The sequence below is a fragment of the Delphinapterus leucas genome, chromosome 20 (assembly GCF_059928025.1).
Source record: "Delphinapterus leucas isolate spDelLeu-1000000601 "Yukka" chromosome 20, BTC_Dleu_Yukka2, whole genome shotgun sequence".
NCBI classification, from domain to species: domain Eukaryota; kingdom Metazoa; phylum Chordata; class Mammalia; order Artiodactyla; family Monodontidae; genus Delphinapterus; species Delphinapterus leucas.
This window is the reverse complement of record NC_143148.1, coordinates 61,020,522-61,034,915: the sequence shown is the minus strand read 5'-3', so window position 1 is coordinate 61,034,915 and position 14,394 is coordinate 61,020,522.

The window sequence follows — 14,394 nt, the reverse complement described above, 5'->3', positions numbered from 1 at the left end:
GGCCAACAAAATTCAAAACAGGCAAATTTTTCAAGAAGATAATATGAAGACGTAAGTTTTACTCACTGTCTTTTAAAAAAAAAAGGAAAATGAATAAAAGCTGAAACTCAGGAATTATTACACTCATGCAAGTCTAATCTACAAAAAGGTTTCAACTCACACAGGTCGACTGACCATCAACAAAAAGTCTACAAATAATAAATTCTGAAGGGGTTTTAGAGAACTGTGTACCCTCTAGCTGCTGGTGAGATGTAAAGTGGTAACAGCCAATAGAACAGAAAGGAGCTGTGTTTAAACGTAAAAGTTGAGCTACCATTCGATGCAGCAGGCCCACCGCTGGGCCTCTCACCTGAGAAGACCAGAATCCGGAAGACAGAGGCTGCAAAAGCTGCACTGCAGCTTTACTCACAATAGCCAAGACATGGAAGCAACCTAAATGTCCATCAACAGATGAAAGGATAAAGAAGTGGTCCATGTACACAATGGAATATAAGCCATGGAAAACAATGAAACACTGCTCTTTGAGGCACCATAGATGAGCCTAGAGATAATCACAGAACATGAGGTATGTTGGAAGGCAAAAGACATATATCCTATGATATCACTTATAGATGTTCCCTAACAACTGACAAAAATGGACATATTTCCACAGAGAAAGACACACACAGACTTAGAAAACAAACTATGCTTATCTAAAAGGAAAGGTGGTGGCAATGGATAAATTAAGATTAGGTTTACCATACCTATACAAATACAGATTAAGTACATATATCAAAAAGCCCGAGCACATAGGAAGGGGGGTGTACAGAACACTCTGTAATCCTTTACATGGGAAAAGGATCTGTACATGAATAGATATATATGATGTACGAATGAACCAGATTGTGTACACCTAGGACAAACTGTATTCTAATCATTACCCCGATTAAAACAATTAAAACAACGAACAAGAAGTAATGAGACATAAACTTCAGGGGCTTTTTCCTGGCACACTCCATTCTAATTTACAGCCTAGTAACAGGACTTCCAGAAAGGCTGTGCTGCCCTAGTAAACAGATTTGGGAATGGAGAAATGCTGCCGCCTTGTGGCCGTTTCCCACAACACCAGCTTTAAACCCAGGGCTAATGGTCACTAAATATTCACAATCATTGCAGGCCTGTAAATGACACCGGCTGTCCAAAAAACTACTGGGGTCGAAAGCCGACCACAAAATTCAAAAGAGGGCAACCTTCCAAGAAGACAATCTCAAGAGGTATATTGTACTCACACTTTTTTTTTAAATAAAAGAGAAAGGTGTGGGGAAATGCTGAATATTAGCAATTATTAAAGACATGCAAATCCAAATTACAAAAACCTATCAGCTCACACCTGTCACAATGGCCATGAGCAAACATTCTAAAAACAATAAGTGCTGAATGGGTTGTGGAAAAATGCGTACCTTCGGAGTTAATTGGGACGTGGCAAGATCCACTAACGAAAACACAATGCAGGTACTTTGAAAAGGTAAACACTGAGCTACCAGTCAATGAATCATACCCACTGTTGGGCCTATCACCTGAGAAAATGAGAATCAAAAGTCACAGGCTGGAAATACTGCACTCCAGCAATATTTACCATAGGCAACACTTGGAAGCAACGAAAATGTCCATCAACAGAGGAATGCACAAAGAAGAAGTGGTCCATGTACAGAATGGAATATTACCCCACTAAAAAATATAAATTAAATTTCAAAAACAAACAAAATAAGGAGACATCAGCTTTGGTGGGTTTATCCGGGCACATTCCACTCGAATTTATAACTGAGGAACACCAGTGGCAGGAAGGTCTGTTTCCCTCGGTACCAGAGTGGGGAACGCAGAAATGCTGCCGTCCTCTGGCCGATACCTGCAACAGCAGCTTTGAAATCTGTGCTAAGGGGCACTTCATATGCACAAGTACTGCAGGGCTGCAAATGAAACCTGCCCTTAAAATGTCTTGAGGCAGGTAAAGGCCAAAAATTTTCAAAATGTGGCACATGTTTCAAGAAAACAATTTGAAGAAGTCACCTTTAATAACAGTTTGAAAAATAAAAGGACATGCCTGAAAGCTCAATTTCAAGGGAGTATGAGACACATGCAAATCTAACCACAAAGAGCTATCAGCTCACACCACTCAGAATAACCATCAGCAAAAAAACTACAAATGGTCAATGCTGAAGACGTTTTGGAGAAATGCATACCCTCAATTTGAAGTGGGACGTAACCTGGTAAGAGCCACTAATGGGAACAGAATTGAGGTGCCTTTAAAAGGTAAATCTTGAGCTACTGTATGATCCACGAGGCCCACTTCTCGGGCTATATCCTAAGAAGACAGAATTGGAAAGACACAGGCAGGCAAATCTGCACCGTAGAAGTATTACAATAGCCAAGACATGGAAGCAACCAAAACGTCCATCAAGAGATGAGTGGACAAAGAAGAACTGTAAAATGTACAGATGGAATATTAGCCAAGGAAAAAAATGAAACAATGCCATTTGCAGGACCATAGAGGAATCTAGAGGTAATCATGCAACTGGTAGTAAGTGAGAAAGTGAAAGACACATATCCTATCACTTATGGGTGTTACCTAAAAATTGATACCAATGAAGATATTTCCAGAGAGAAAGGCAATCACAGATTCATTAAACCAACTTATGTTTCACCAAATGGAAAGGTGTGAGGATTGGGTACATTACGATATTGGGGTTAACAGAGATATACAAACACATGTGAAATATATAATCACCAAAGACCTACGGAATACCAAGAGAAGACTACTCAACATTGTGTCATAACCTACATGGGAAAAAGATCTGAAGAAGAATAGATATATGTATATGTGTAAAAGAACCACATCTTGCACACCTAGAACAAACAAAACATTGTAATCTAATTTGCTGTGATAAAGAATAAAAATTAAATTAAAGAAACGAACAAGAAGTAATGAGACATAATCTTAAGGGGCTTTTCCTGGCACATTGCGTTCTAATTTACAACCTACAACACAACTTCCATTATGGCTCTGGTGCCCTAGTAAACAGATTTGGTACGGAGAAGTGCTGCCGCCTTCTGGTCGTTTCACACAACAGCGGTAATGGTCACTTAATATTCAAAATAATTGCAAGCCTGTAAATGACACCTGCCATCAAAAAATGTCCTGGGGTCGTAAATCGACCAGAAAATTCAAAAGACGTCAACATTTCAAGAAGACGATGTCAAGAAGCATATTTTACGCACATTTTGTCTTTTCTTTTTTTCTCTTTAAAATAAAAGGGAATTGAAAATGCGCAACATCAGCAATGAATAAAGCCATGCAAATCCAATTACAGAAATGTTCACCTCACAGCCGTCAGAATGTTCTTCAGCAAAAAGCCTACAAGGAATAAATGCTGAAGGGGTTTCAGGGAACTATGTAGCCTCCAGCTGCTGGGGGGATGTAAACTGGTAACAGCCAGTAGTGAGAACATAATGGAGGTGCGTTTAAGGGTAAAAACTGAGCTACCATGTGATCTGGTAGGTCCTTTGATGCGCCTATCACCTGAGCAGAGCAGAATGGAAAAGACACAGGCTGGCAATCCTGCACTGCAGGAGCATTTAACATAGCCAAGACTTGGAAGAAACCAAAATGTCCATGAACAGAAAAATGCACAAAGAGGAAGTGGTCCATGTACACAATGGAATATTAGCCATGGAAAACAATGAAACAGTGCCGTTTGCACCACCATATTAGGACCTAGAGATAATCGCCCAACGTGAAGAAAGAAAGAAAGTGAAAGACGGATATCCTATGACATCACTTCTAGGTGTTACCTAAAAGTTGATACTCATGAACTTATTTCCAAGAGAAGGAAAAGCATGGATTAAGAAAAAAAAATTATGTTTAACCAAATGGAAAAGTGTAAGGAATGTGTGAATTAGGATATGGGGGTTAACAGACATGTACTAATACATATGAAATATATAATCACAAAATACCTATGGAATACCAAGAGAGGTCTAGGCAACACTCTGTAATAACCTACACGGTAAAGAATCCAAAGATAAACGACAGATACATTGGTATAATGAACCAGATTCTGTACACCTAGGAGAAACAAAATATTTTTATCGAGTTTGCTCTGATAATTAATAAAAATTAAATTTATAAAACAAACAAGAAGTAAGGAGATATAAGCTCTTGGGGATGTGCCCTGGCGCATCCCACACTAATTTGCAGCCTACTAACACGATTTCCAGGAAGGCTCTGCTGCCCAAAAACCCAGAGTTGGAAATGTAGAAATTCTGCTGCCTTGTGGCCGTTTTCCTCAAGAGCGGCGTTAAGCCCACAGCTAATGGTCTCTTAACATTCACAAGGACTCAGGGCTGTAAAGGACACCTGCCCTAAACAACTGTGCTGAGGTAGGGAATGGACAATAAAATTCAAAACTGGCAAATTTTTCAAGACGATAGTATGAAGAGGTAAGTTTGACTCACTCTCTTTTTAAAAAAAGGAAAATGGGTGAAAGCTCAAACTCAGGAATTATTACACTCATGCAAATCTAATCAACAAAAAGGTTTCAACTCACACCAGTTGACTGACCATCAGCAAAAGGTCTACAAACAATAAATTCTGAAGGGGTTTTAAAGAACTGTGTACCCTCTAGCTGCTTGTGAGATGTAAAGTGGTAACAGCCAATAATGAGAACAGAAAGGAGCTACGATTAAAAGTAAAAATTGAGGTACCATTCAATCCAGCAGTCACACCACTGGGCCTCTCACCTGAGAAGACCAGAATCGAGGAGACCCGGGCTTCAAAAGCTGCACTGCAGCCTTATTCACAATAACCAAGACAGTGAAGCCACCAAAATGTCCATCAACATATGTATGGATGAAGAAGAAGTGGTCCACACTCACAATAGCATATTAGACATGGAAAACAATGAAACACTGCTATTTGAGGCGCCATAGGTGAGCTTGGAGATAAGCACAGAATATGAGGTAAGTCAGAAAGCAAAAGACCTATATCCTATGATATCACTTATAGGCGTTATCTAATAACTAACACAAATGAACATATTTCCACAGAGAAATACACTCACAGACTTAGAAATTAAGTATGCTTATCTAAAAGGAAAGGTGGGCGGAATGGATAAATTAAGATTAGCGTTACCATACGTATACAAATACATATAATAAACATATACCAAAAAGACCGACCATATAGCAAGGGAGGTCTACGGAACACGGTAATATTTTACAAGGGAAGAGGATCTGAACATGAATAGACATATATACTGTACAAATGAACCAGATTGTGTACATCTGGACAAACAATATCTAATCATTACCCCGATTAAATAAATTTTAAAAACCAAGATGTAATGAGACATAAACTTATGGGCATTCCTCCTGGCACATTCCATTCTAACTTACAACCTAGGACCACGACTTCCAGAAAGGCTCTGCTGCCCTAGTACCCAGATTTGGGAATGGAGAAATGCTGCCTCCTTGTAGCCGTTTCCCACAACAGCAGCTTTAAACCCAGCGCTAATGGTCACTAAATATTCACCAAACTTGCAGTTCTGTAATGACATCTGCCCTCCAAAAAAATCCTGAGGTCGAATATCGACCAAAAATTCAAAAGAGGGCAACCTTCCAAGAAGACAATTTCAAGAGATATATTGTACTCACACTTTATTTTTAACAGAAAAGAAAACGGCGTGGAAAATGATGAATTTTAGGAATTTTTAAAGACATGCAAACCCAAATTACAAATACCTATCAGGTCACAGCAGTCAGATTGGCCATTAGCAAAAATCCTGCAAACTATAAATGCTGAAGGGATTGTGGAGAAATTCGTACCCTCGGTTCTAATGGGGACCTGGTAAGAGCCACTAATGAAAACACAATGGAGGTGCTTTGAAAAGGTAAACATTGAGCTAATAGTCAATCAGTCACACCCACTACTGGGCCTATCACCTGAGAAAATGAGAATCAAAAAGTCACAGGCTGGCAATCTTGCACTCCAGCAATATTTAATATAGCCAACACTTGGAAGCAACGAAAACGTCCATCGACAGAGGAGTGCACCAAGAAGTGGTCCAGATACACAATGGAATATTACTCCAATAAAAATATAAATTAAATTTTAAAAACAAACAAAAGTAAGAAGACATCAGCATTTGGGGGTTTATCCGGGCACATTCCACTCTAATTTATAACCAAGGAAGACCACTGGCCAGAAGGTCTGTTTCCCTAGTACCAGCATGGGGAACGAAGAAAGGCTGCCGCACTCTGGCCGTTACCTGCAAAAGCAGCTTTAAAGCCTGTGCTAATGGTCACTTCATGTGAACAAGTACTGCAGGGCTGTAAATGAAAACTGCCCTCAAAATGTCTTGAGGGAGGTAATGGCCAATAAATTTCAAAATGTGACACATACGTTAAGAAAACACTTTGAAGAACTAAGCTGTAATCACAGTTTGAAAAATAAAAAGGACATGCCTTAAAGCTCAATTTTAACGGATTATCAGTCACATGCAAATTCAACCACAAAGAGGCATCAGCTCACACCAGTCAGAATATCCATCAGCAAGAAAACTACAAACAATAAATGCTGAAGGTGTTGTGGAGAAATGCATACCCTCAACTTTAAGTGGCATGTAACCTGGAAAGAGCCACTAATGAGAAGAGAATCGTGGTGCATTTAAAAGGTAAACCCTGAGATACCATATGATACAGGAGGCCCACTCCTGGGCCTGTAACATAAGAAGACAGAATTGGAAAGACACAGGCAGGCAAATGTGCAGCGCAGCAGTATTACAATAGCCAAGACATGGAGGCAACCAAAAAGTCCATCAAGAGGTGAGTGGACAAAGAAGAACTGGTATATGTACAGATGGAATATTAGCTAGGGAAAAAAATGCAACAATGCCATTTGGAGCACCATAGATGATTCTAGAGGTAATCAGGCAAATTGTACTAAGTCAGACAGCAAAAGACACATATCCTATAATATCACTTATAGGTGTTAGTTAAAAATTGATAACAATGAAGATATTTCCACAGAGAAAGGCAATCACAGATTCATTAAACAAAGTTATGGTTCACCAAATGGAAAGGTGTGAGGACTGGATACATTAGGATATTGGGGTTAACATAGATATAGAAACACATGTGAAATATATAATCACCAAAGACCTACGGAATACCAAGAGAAGACTACTCAACATTGTGTCACAACCTACATGAGAAAACGGTCTGAAGAAGTATAGATACACATATATGTGTAAAAGAACCACATCTTGCACACCTAGAACAAACAAAACATTTTAATCAAATTTGCACTGATAAAAAATAAAAATTAAATTAAAAAAAGAACAAGAAGTAATGAGACATAAACTTAAGGGGCTATTTGCTGGCACATTGCATTCTAATTTACAACCAGAACACGACTTCCATTAAAGCTCTGTCATCACTAATATAGCAGCTTTATAAGCAATGTTGAATGTAGCTTAAAAGAAGTCTCACTAATTATTGATAGTAACAAGAAAACAAACAAAAGTAAAAATCTCATGGCATAAAGTATACATAGAGTAAGGGTGGTAGATCAAACACTTATTAAACTTCTGTAAAGAATAAAAGACAACAGTAGTATTTAAAAAAAAAAAAAAAAAAAAAGAGAGGGCCCAAATAAATCAGAAATGAAAGAGATGATGTTGCAACAGCCACCACAGAAATACGAAGTATCCTAAGATACACACAGGGTAACTCAGGGCTCAGACTGGACAGAGCCCACTCTCCTTTCCCCTGTACATGACTTACAGGAGCCTCAGGAACTGAGGAGGGGGTCCCTGAGGAGAGGCACAAGATAGAAGATGTTAGGCATTAACATGACCGCATTCATCTTAAACGTGCCTGAACTACATTCACACGAGATGATTTTGTCCTGTATGTACATCAGCACCTCTAGTCGGAACTGCACATCTTTGGCTTCACCACCTCTACTGACAGCATTAGCTTCACCTGCTGTGGACCGTCTCCTATAGAATTTCTAGAACCACAAAGCATCGAAGCTTCACAGGACCCAGAGTCTGTGCAACTCCACTCCGAGTCTCAGAGTCTCAACTGCACTCAGAGACTCAGAGTCTCAACAGAGACTCCACTCTTGGAGGGCACACACAAAGTCGTGTGCACATCAGGGCCCAGGGGAAGGAGCAGTCACCCCGTAGGCGAATGACCATACCTAGCTGCTAGTTTTAGAGGGTCTCCTGCAGAGGCGGGGAGTGGCTGTGGCTCACCATGGGGACAACGACACTGGCAGCAGAAGTTCTGAGAAATACTCCTTGGCGTGAGCCCTCCCAGAGTCCACCATTAGCCCCACCAAGATCAAGGTAGGCTCCAGTGCTGGGTCGCCTCAGTCCAAACAACCAACAGGGAGGGAACCCAGCCCCATGCATCAGCAGACAAGCGGATTAAACTTTTTATTAAACTTTTATTTAATCCACAGACGAGCAGATTAAAGCTCTGCCCACCAGAGCAACAACCAGCTCTACCCACCACCAGTCCCTCCCATAAGGAAGCTTGCACAAGCCTCTAAGATAGACTCAATCATGCGGAGAGCAGACAGCAGAAGCAAGAAGAAATACAATTCTGCAGCCTGTGGAAGGAAAACCACATTCACAGAAAGATAGAGAAAATGAAAAGGCAGAAGACTTTATACCAGATCAAGGAAAAAGATAAATCCCCAGAAAAAACAACGAAATGAGGTGGGGATAGGCAACCTTCCAGTAAAAGAATTCAGAATAATGATAGTGAAGATGATCCAAGACCTTGGAAAAAGAATGGAGGCAAAGATCGAGAAGATGCAAGAAATGCTTAACAAAGACCTAGAAGAATTAAGGAACAAACACCTAGAAGAATTAAAGAACAAACAAACAGAGATGAACAATACAATAACTGAAATGAAAAATACTCTAAAAGGAATCAGTAGCAGAATAACTGTGGCAGAAGAACGGATAAGTGACCTGGAAGACAGAAAGGTGGAAATCACTGCCGTGGAACAGAATAAAGAAAAAGAATGAAAATAAATGAAGACACCCTAAGAGACCTCTGGGACAACATTAAACACAACAACATTCGCATTATAGGGGTCCCAGATGGAGAAGAGAGAGAGAAAGGACTCGAGAAAATATTTGAAGAGATTATAGTCGAAAACTCCCCTAGCATGGGAAAAGAAATAGCCACCGAAGTCCACGAAGTGCAGAGAGTCCCAGGCAGAATAAACCAAAGGAGAAAAATGCCGAGACACACAGTAATCAAACTGACAAAAATTAAAGACAAAGAAAAATTATTGAAAGCAACACGGGAAAAATGACAAATAACGTACAACAGGATTCCCATAAGGTTAACAGCTGATTTCTCAGCAGAAAATCGACAAGCCAGAAGGGAGTGGCATCATAAATTTAAAGTGATGAAAGGGCAGAACCTACCACCAAGAGTACTCCACCCAGCAAGTATCTCATTCAGATTTGACGGAGAAATCAAAGGCTTTACAGACAAGCAAAAGCTAAGAGAATTCAGCACCACCAAGCCAGCTCTACAACAAGTGATAAAGGAGCTTCTCTAAGTGGGAAACACAAGAGAAGAAAAGGACCCACCAAGACAAACCCATAACAATTAAGAAAATAGTATTAGGAACATACATATCGATAATTACCTTAAACGTGAATGGATTAAATGCTCCAACCAAAAGACACAGGCTCGCTGAATGGATACAAAAGCAAGACCCATATATATGCTGTCTACAAGAGAACCATTTCAGACCTAGGGACACATACAGACTGAAAGTGAGGGGATGGAAAAATATATTCCATGCAAATGAAAATCAAAAGAAAGCTGGAGTAGCAATACTCTTATCAGATAAAATAGATTTTAAAATAAAGAATGTTACAAGAGACAAGGAAGGACACTACATAATGATCAAGGGATCAATCCAAGAAGATATAACAATTATAAATATATATGTACCCAACATAGGAGCACCTCAATACATAAGGCAACTGCTAACAGCTATAAAAGAGGAAATCGACAGTAACACAAAAATAGCGGGGGACTTTAACACCTCACTTACACCAATGGAGATCATCCAGACAGAAAATTAATAAGGAAACACAAGCTTTAAATGACACAATAGACCAGATAGATTTAATGCATATTTATAGGACATTCCATCCAAAAACAGTAGACTACACGTTCTTCTCAATGGCACACGGAACATTCTCTGGGATAGATCACATCTTGGGTCACAAAAAAAGCCTCAGTAAATTTAAGAAAACTGAAATCATATCAAGCAGCTGTTCTGACCACAATGTTATGATATTAGAAATCAATTACAGGGAAAATAACGTAAAAAACACAAACATATGGAGGCTACACAATACGTTACTAAATAACCCAGAGGTTACTGAAGAAATAAAAAAGGAAATCAAAAACTATCTAGAGACAAATGACAACAAAAACACGATGATCCAAAACCTATGGGATGCAGCAAAAACAGTTCTAAGAGGGAAGTTTATAGCAATAAAAGCCTACCTCAAGAAACCAGAGAAATCTCAAATAAACAATCTAACCTTACACCTAAAGGAACTAGAGAAAGAAGAACAAAACCCAAAGTTAATAGAAGGAAAGAGATCATAAAGATCAGAGCAGAAATAAGTGAAATAAAAACAATAGCAAAGATCAATAAAACTAAAAGCTGGTTCTTTGAGAAGATAAACAAAAATGATAAACCTTTAGCCAGGCTCAAGAAAAAGAGGGAGAGGACTCAAATCAATAAAATTAGAAATGAAAAAGGAGAAGTTGTAACAGACACCACAGAAATACAAAGCATCCTAAGAGACTACTACAAGCAACTCTATGCCAATAAAATGGACAACCTGGAAGAAATGGACAAATTCTTAGAAAGGTATAACCTTCCAAGACTGAACAAGGAAGAAATAGAAAATATGAACAGACCAATCACAAGCAATGAAATTGAAACTGTGATTAAAAATCTTCCAACAAACAAAAGTCCAGAACCAGATGGCATCAGAGGTGAATTCTATCAAACATTTAGAAAGAGCTAACACCCAATCTTCTCAAACTCTTCAGAAATTTTCAGGGGAAGGAACACTCCCAAACTCATTCTATGAGGCCACCATCATCCTGATACCAAAACCAAAGATACTACAGAAAAAGAAAATTAGAGACCAATATCACTGATTAATATAGATGTAGAAATCCTCAACAAAATACTAGGAAACAGAATTGAACAACACATTAAAAGGACCATACACCATGATCAGATGGGGTTTATCCCAGGGATGCAAGAATTATTCAATATACACAAATCAATCAATGTGATACACCATATTAACAAATTGTAGAATAAAAATATGATCATCCCGGGCTTCCCTGGTGGCGCAGTGGTTGAGAGTCCGCCTGCCGATGCAGGGGACACGGGTTCATGCCCTGGTCCGGGAAGATCCCACATGCCGCGGAGTGGCTGGGCCCGTGAGCCATGGCCGCTGAGCCTGTGCATCCGGAGCCTGTGCTCTGCAACAGGAGAGGCCACAACAGTGAGAGGCCCGTGTACGGTTAAAAAAAAAAAAAAAAAAAAAAATATGATCATCCCAATAGATGCAGGAAAAGCTTTTGAAAAAATTCAACACCGATTTATGATTAAAAAAAAGTCTCCAAAAAGTGGGCATAAAGGGAATCTACCTCAACCTAGTAAAGGCCGTATATGACAAACCCACAGCAAACATCATTCTCAATGGTGAAAAACTAAAAGCATTTCCTCTGAGATCAGGAACAAGACAAGGATGTCCACTCTCACCACTATTACTCAACATAGTTTTGGAAGTCCTAGACACAGCAATCAGAGAAGAAAAAGAAATAAAAGGAATACAAATTGGAAAAGAAGAAGTAAAATTATCACTGCTTGCAAATGACACGATACTACACATAGTGAATCCTAAAGATGCCACCAGAAAACTACTAGAGCTAATCAATGAATTTGGTAAAGTTGCAGGATACAAAATTAATGCACAGAAATCTCTTGCATTCCTATACACTAACAATGAAAGGTCAGAAAGAGAAATTAAGGAAACAATCCCATTCACTATTGCAACAAAAAGAATAAAAAACGTAGGAATGAACCTACCTAAGGAGGTAAAAGACCTGTACTCAGAAAACTATAAGACACTGCTGAAAGAAATCAAAGATGATATAAACAGATGGAGGTATAAACGATGTTCTTGGATTAGAAAAATCAATATTGTGAAAATGACTATAGTACCCAAAGCAATCTACAGATTCAATGCAATCCCTATCAAATTACCAGTGGCTTTTTCTACAGAACTAGAACAAAAAAGTCTTAAAATTTGTATGGAGACACAAAAGACCCCGAATAGCCAAAGCAGTCTTGAGGGAAATTAAAAGAGCTGGAGGAATCAGACTTCCTGACTTCAGACTATACTACAAAGCTACAGTAATCAAGACTATATGGTACTGGCACAAAAACAGAAATATAGATCAATTGAACAGGATAGAAAGCCCAGAGATAAACCTACATACCTATGGCTAACTCATCTATGACAAAGGAGGCAAAGATATACAATGAAGAAAAGACAGTCTCTTCAGTAAGTGGTGCTGGGAAAACTGGACAACTACACGTAAAAGAATGAAATTAGAACACTCCATAACACCACACACAAAAATAAACTCAAAATGGATTAGAGATCTAAGTGTAAGACCAGACACTATAAAACTCTTAGAGGAAAACATAGGCAGAACACTCTATGACATAAATCACAGCAAGATGTTTTTGAACCCACCTCCTAGAGAAGTGGAAATAAAAACAGAAATAAACAAATGGGACCTAATGAAACTTCAAAACTTTTGCACAGCAAAGGAAAACATAAACAAGACGAAAATACAACCCTCAGAATGAGAGAAAATGTTTTCAAATGAAGCAAATGACAAAGGATTCATCTCTAAAATTTACAAGCAGCTCATGTAGCTCAGTATCACAAAAACAAACAACCCAATCCAAAAATGGGCAGAAGACCTAAATAGACATTTCTCCAAAGAAGATATACAGATTGCCAACAAACACATGAAAGGATGCTGAACATCACTAATCATTAGAGAAATGCAAATCAAAACTACATTGAGGTATCACCTCCCAGCAGTCAGAATGGCAATCATCAAAAAATCTACAAACAATAAATGCTGGAGAGGCATTTACTGGAGAAAAGGGAATGCTCTTGCACTGTTGCTGGGAATGTAAATTGATACAGCCACTAGGGAGAACAGTATAGAGGTTCCTTAAAAAACTAAACATAGAAGTACCATACGACCCAGCAATCCAACTACTGGGCATTTACCCTGAGAAAACCATAATTCAAAAAGAGTTATGTACAACAATGTTCATTGCAGCTCTATTACAATAGCCAGGACATGGAAGCAACCTAAGTGTCCATCGACAGATGAATGGATAAAGAAGATTTGGCACATATATACAATGGAATATTACTCAGCCATAAAGGGAAACAAAACTGAGTTATTTGTAGTGAGGTGGATGGATTTAGAGTCTGTCCTACGCAGTGAAGTAAGTCAGAAAGAGAAAAACAAATACCGTATGCTAACAGAGATATACGGAATCTAAAGAAAGAAAAAGTTTATGAAGAACCTAGGGGCAGGACAGGATTAAGGACACAGACGTAGAGAAAGGACTTGAGGACACGGGGAGGGGGAAGGGTAACCTGGGACGAAGTGAGAGAGTGGCATGGACATATATACATTACCAAATGTAACATCGATAGCTACTGGGAAGCAGCCACATAGCACAGGGAGATCAGCTCGGTGCTTTGTGACCACCTAAAGGGGTGGGATATGGAGGGTGGGAGGGAGATGCAAGAGGGAGGGGATATGGTGATGTATGTATATGTATAATTGATTCAATTTGTTATACAGCAGAAACTAACACTCCATTGTAAAGCAATTATACTCCAATAAAGGTGTAAAAGGAAAAAAAAAGAAAGAAAGCAAGCCCAGAGATAAACCTACACACCTATGGTCAACTAATCTATGACAAAGGAGGCAAGACTATACAATGGAGAAAAGACAGTGTCTTCAATCAGTGGTGCTGGGAGAAATGGACAACTACATGTAAAAGAATGAAATTAGAACACTCCCTAACACCATACACAAATATAAACTCAAAATGGATTAGAGACGTTAATGTAAGACTGGACAGCATAAAACTCTTAGAGGAAAACATAGGAAGAGTACTCTGACATAAATCACAGCAAGATCTTTTTTGATCCACCTCCTAGAGTAATGCCATAAAAAAGA